A 5526-nucleotide genomic window follows, 5' to 3' on the forward strand; every position below is an offset into this window, starting at 1 on the left:
AGGACAATCTTGAATCTTGAATCTGTTGTCTTCAGATTCTCTTAAAATCTACTCTTGCTCTGTATTAACCTCAATCTGCTGGTCTTTTCCTCTGTCCTGATCATTTTTATTCCTTCACACATAGACTAGCTTGAATCTGTTGTCTTCAGCTTCTCCTGCATTGACCACAAGAGTAGACTTTATGCAGATATGATGTGCATTTCTTCGCTGGGCGACATGAGCCTGAAAAGAAAAGATAACCAAAATCAAGAATTGAAATACTCTGAAAGATCATCCTTTAGAGACAAGTTCAAAAGATAACCTGAAGTTGGGACAAGATCTGATTGCATTCATCGTATTCTTCATTTGTGCATGCGTTTTGGAAAGCCTGAAAAATAGCATAGGCGGTTCCATCTCAAGTATATCTATAAATAAATAAAAATGAAAAATAAGTTTTTTTATAGCAGCAGTGAATCAATTGATGCAAACCATCAAATTCCAAATCTAATATTCTAACCAAACCAAAATTTAGAAACAAAATCAAAATATTGGTAATTTTCTATACTAACAAAAGCAAAATTCAGAAACAAAATCAAAACAATATCGACTCAAAGATAATATTAAAATCCGATGCATTTTTTCCCAGCTGTTAGTGATTTGAAGACAATTCTTGTGGTGAATTTCTTTTTTTTTTCCACTACCTAACTATTACATCACATGTGGCTAGTCGGAGGAACAAACCTCTTTATTCACCATATTCTGTTACAACCAATCAAAATATGCTATGTAAGATTTAAAGTGAAACAAAAAAATAAAATAAAATAAAATAAAATAAAAAATGAATTAATAATTAAAAATCAAAATTTTAATTTTTGAGTATTAAACTATAATCTCTATAGTCTAAACCATAATATATAAATTAAAGAAAAAAATAAAAATAAAAACTAAACCCTAAATCCAAATATTTAAAAAAAAATTAATTTTAATAAAAACTAAACCCTAAACCCTAAATCTAAATATTAAATTTAAAAGAAATTATAAATAAAAACTAAATTCTAAACCCTAATCCCTAAATCCAAATATTAATTTTAATAATATATATTTGGATTTAGAGTTTAGGATTTAATGTTTATTTTTTATTATTTAAATTAAATTTGGGTTTAGAGATTATGGTTTAGGATTTAGTTTTTATTTTTAATTTCTTTTAAAATTTAATTTTTGGATTTAGGGTTTAGGGTTTAGTTTTTATTTTTTAAATTAAATATTTAGGTTTAGGGTTTAGTTTTTATTTTTATTTTTTTCTTTAATTTATATATTATAGTTTAGGGTATAGAGATTATAGTTTAATATTTAAAAATTCAAACTTTTGATTTTTAATTATTAATTCATTATTTAATTTTATTTTTAATTATTTTTAAATCTTACATGACATATTTTAATTGGTTATAATAGAAGGGGTGAATAAAGAAGTTCACCCCTAGAATTGTCCATGTGAATCCCATGACTCTAGTGAACCCACATGGATGATTCTCCCAGGAGCTGATCTTTTCGCTGCAGTACTATTTCATGTTGTGCATACAATGCTAGAGAAATGTTTGTCTTCTCTACGGTTTTGCTACTTTCTCAAAGGTTAATGTACTAGTCTCATGTGAAAAGGGTATACTTTGTTACTATTGTATATGGAAAGAAAATGGAGTTTGAAGCGACGAAACTGTAGAGCTTAATGAAGGAAAATACTCTTTGTCTGAAAAGGTCATTGGTTGTCTCAGTGACCATAATACATACATAAACATAAACTACTTTCATTTCTGAAAAATCCAAGCGTCACTGCACACACCCAAGTCGACAATCTCCAGCTTTTGCGTGTTTTTTCCGTTTTCAAGTATGTAGAACTTTACAAGTCTTTAGTTTTACGTTCATTGTTTAGTGTTTATGTAGTATTTTGCTGTTTTGGATGAGTATATCTATTGTTTCTCTAGCTAAAAAGCTTTATTCTTCCTTCCTTTCTATTCTCCAATTAGAATTAGAGAGTATCATTTGAAATGGGTCTTTCGAAGGTTTTGCACCTAGGTGTTTAGGCCTGAAATTTGATAATTTTTTTTTACTTTGATCTCTCTACAAACCAGGTTTGTTGTGTTCGTGGCGATGGAAAGCCTCGCTATGGTATTGTGTTACTGGAACGGTTGTATCAAGTATGGTCCTGATGGCGTATACTATGAAGGACCAACTTCTAAGAAGATCAAAGTTAAGCAAAAGACTGAGATCAGCAGATTGTTGGATGGGCTTTATCTAATTTTTGGAATAGACAAACAGAGATCAAAGTTTGATATCTTGGGTAAGTTCCCTGTAGTTATTCAACAGTCTATTGTTAAGTATCTTCTTTCTGCCTGTGGTGGACGACTCTAGTTTGCAGGCTATGCTTGAGGTTCCAAGCAACCATCCTTCTATAAAGAATGTGGAATTGTATTTGGAAGTGAAATCAACCTCTGATGTTGACCCTGCTGCTTGTTCGTCGCCATTGGCAAATCCCAGTAGTTCCTTGAAGAGACAGAGGACACAAGAAGACATGGCGGATAGAGATTCAGGTTTACATGGGGGCTTGAAGAAAGTTCCAAAACCGTGTCTTCAAGACACTAGTTTGTGGCTTGAAGATGATCATGAATTGTGTTTTGGATTGTGATTTAAAAATAGAGATGAGCTGAAGAAGGCAGTGGACTGGTGCTGTATTAGAGGACGGCGAAAGTCTGTAGTAAGAGAGACCGAGAAGGACATGTATATGTTTGAATGCGTAAGTGGTCACTTTGTGCTGCTAATATAGAAGAAGACGAACTCGTTGAGATAACAAAGTATACCGGTTCACATACTTGCTTTCCTAAAGTTTTTGAATTGGAGTTTGTAGCAAATGAGATTGAAGATGAGATCAGGGTGCAGCCCACACTATCAGTTGCAGAGGTGAAGAACTGGTGGATTGAAAAAAATAGCCACAAGCTTGGAACTCTGGAGATGAAGGAGGCGAAGCTAGATGCAATGAAAAATATATATGGAGATTGGGATCAGAGTTTCAGAGTATTGCCCAAATTAATGGCTGCGTTACAATCATCTAATGGGCTGGTGGTGGACTGGCAATACGATGTGTTTCCTAATCCTGGTTTCGCATCATTCAGTGGCGTGTTTTGGGCGTCTTCACAGTCCATTGAAGGGTTTCCACACTGCAGACCTCTGATCCTAGTGGACTCCAAAGACTTGAACAATGGTAAGTACCCTATGAAATCGATGGATGCCTCGGGACTTGACGGTAACAATTCTGTTTTTTCGCTTCCATTTGCGGTTACTAAAAAAGTGTCCACATATAGTTGGTGTTGGTTTCTCGCTGGAATCAGAGAGAAGGTTACACAGAGGAAAGCTCTTTGCCTCATCTCCAGTCCTCACCAGGACATTCTTGCTGCTGTTGGGAACCTGGGTCTCTGTGGAAAGAACCTTGGGCTTATCACAGGTTTTGTCTGGATCATCTGTGCTCTCAGTTTCACGACATTTTTAAAGACGATTCCCTGAAGAACCTTGTGGAAGAGGTTGGAGCTGCAGGGAGTGGAAGAAGATTGATGATGAAATATTTCAGGTTGATAATGTGTTTATATAAGTGTTCAAGTAAGCCATCGAGTTTGAATATTCAAATCGAAAGACACAAAATCATTCGAAGATGGTCAAATAAATTAAGCCAAGTGGACGCTTTTAGAGAAGGCCGCCACAAAGGCCTTTGTATTGATGGACCCACCAGATGTCTTTCAATGACCATTTTTTTTTTGATAATTAAAGTATAGTTTTGTGGCAATATAATTGATACTGTATTTTCTTTCTATACAAAAGCATTGCAACTTTAATTATGACTCTTTGAATTAATGTATTATGTATAACTATTGAGCCTAGCCCATTTTAGACCAAAGCATACAAGCATTAATTCAAGAAAATCCAAACAGCGTCATATTACATTCTCGCTTTCTCTCGACATTGATAATGTATTATGTACTATGTCTGCAATTTTCACGAAAATCACCGCAGTTTCAATAAAATAACCGAGTTTAGAACCTTTCAGTCCCTTGAAGCGAAAATGGTTTGTCAGATTTCTCTTAAATTCATCGATTTTTTTTTTTAATTTCTTTGTTTTTGAGTATTTGCAAAAAAAGGATTTCCTTTTTTTTGTTCGTGTTTGACTTGATTCTCTCATATTCTTCACTCAGTTCCTCTACAATACTTAATAATTTTTTTATTAGAGATTCTGCATTCTTGTTTGTGATTTTTGATTAAAGTTTTGTTGTTGGAATTGCAGAGAGGGCCTGCATTTATATATGAGTTGCTGATACCAAACTCTCATTATCAGAAAAGGGGAACTTATGATTGAAAAAAATATTTGATGGGCTTGCAAGCCTAGGATTGTTTTTAACAAGCCCGTTGGTCCTCAAAAAGTTTTAAATTTATAAAATCCTAGTGTCTGCAAGTGCAGAGATGTACGTTGTAGGATTTAGGATGTCGATCCACAAGGAGGATGTCTAATCTACGAGAAACAACAAAATGGGAAAGTAAGCAAAGTCATAAACTCATGGGAATTGGGGTTTTTGGTTAAAAATCATAAACTAAACCTAATTTAATATTCACAAGAAATAAGATGCAATGCAAAATGAAATGTTAAAAGAATATCTCAAGCATATCGACTCAAACTATAGACTCTAAAACTCATAGGTGGCGATTTAGACTTCTCCGGTTTACTTTAATGTTTGGTGGCATTTCCAATTAGCTTCCGGGTGATTTATCTTCATCTGTTTCTGGGATCTGCATGGAACTAGAATAGACATATGTATGCTTAACCAACTCTCGCTATCTTAATCAACTAATCACTCATATCTGACAATTAACTCTCGCTCTCATGCCAGAAATAAGATCATGCATTAGACATTGAATTCGTCTGCTCACATCTTCTCTATAGGTAGCTCTCGACTCCTATAGCAACTATATTCTTCTAAAGCTATGTATGGATGATCTGATACAACACTATTGTGTCTCTGATCGATCCTAGGCTCAGAGAAAAGGTCATGAATCTACTCTCATGCAATATGAACAACTTATAAGAGATGAGATCCAGAATATGGTTTAGAAACTTAGAAACCCTAATCGATATGTATGCCTATCGAAATCTTCAAACAACTTGACTCTCTGGGACAAATCTACATGATGCAAAGAATGATAAAAGACATGAAAAACTGCAAAAGATGAAACAGAAAAGCTAATTATGTAGAAAGAAGAAAGAACAATGGATCTGGGGAAGAATCACCATCTCCATCGCTTAACCCTAGAAAAACAAAGTTTGGTGGCTCAAAATCTCATTACAGGAGCACACACCCGTTATGGCTGCTAATAACTGTATTTATAGGTCCTAGGGTCTTCCAGGTCTCTTTTAGGGCATATCTGAAGAGGAATGGCGAAGTGGGCTTTGATGTTGGGCCTCGTGGCTCGTCTTTAGGTCTACCGGGGGTGAAGGTCTTCCAGGACAGGTAA

The 5526-nt window shown here is 34.5% G+C and overlaps 1 pseudogene; it reads left to right on the top strand.

Moving 5' to 3' along the window:
• Positions 1-2124: 2124 nt before the first annotated feature.
• LOC18991839 lies at positions 2125-5526 on the top strand (annotated as a pseudogene).

Source organism: Eutrema salsugineum, unplaced genomic scaffold (genome assembly GCF_000478725.1).
Source record: "Eutrema salsugineum unplaced genomic scaffold, Eutsalg1_0 scaffold_5, whole genome shotgun sequence".
Classification (NCBI taxonomy): Eukaryota; Viridiplantae; Streptophyta; class Magnoliopsida; order Brassicales; family Brassicaceae; genus Eutrema; species Eutrema salsugineum.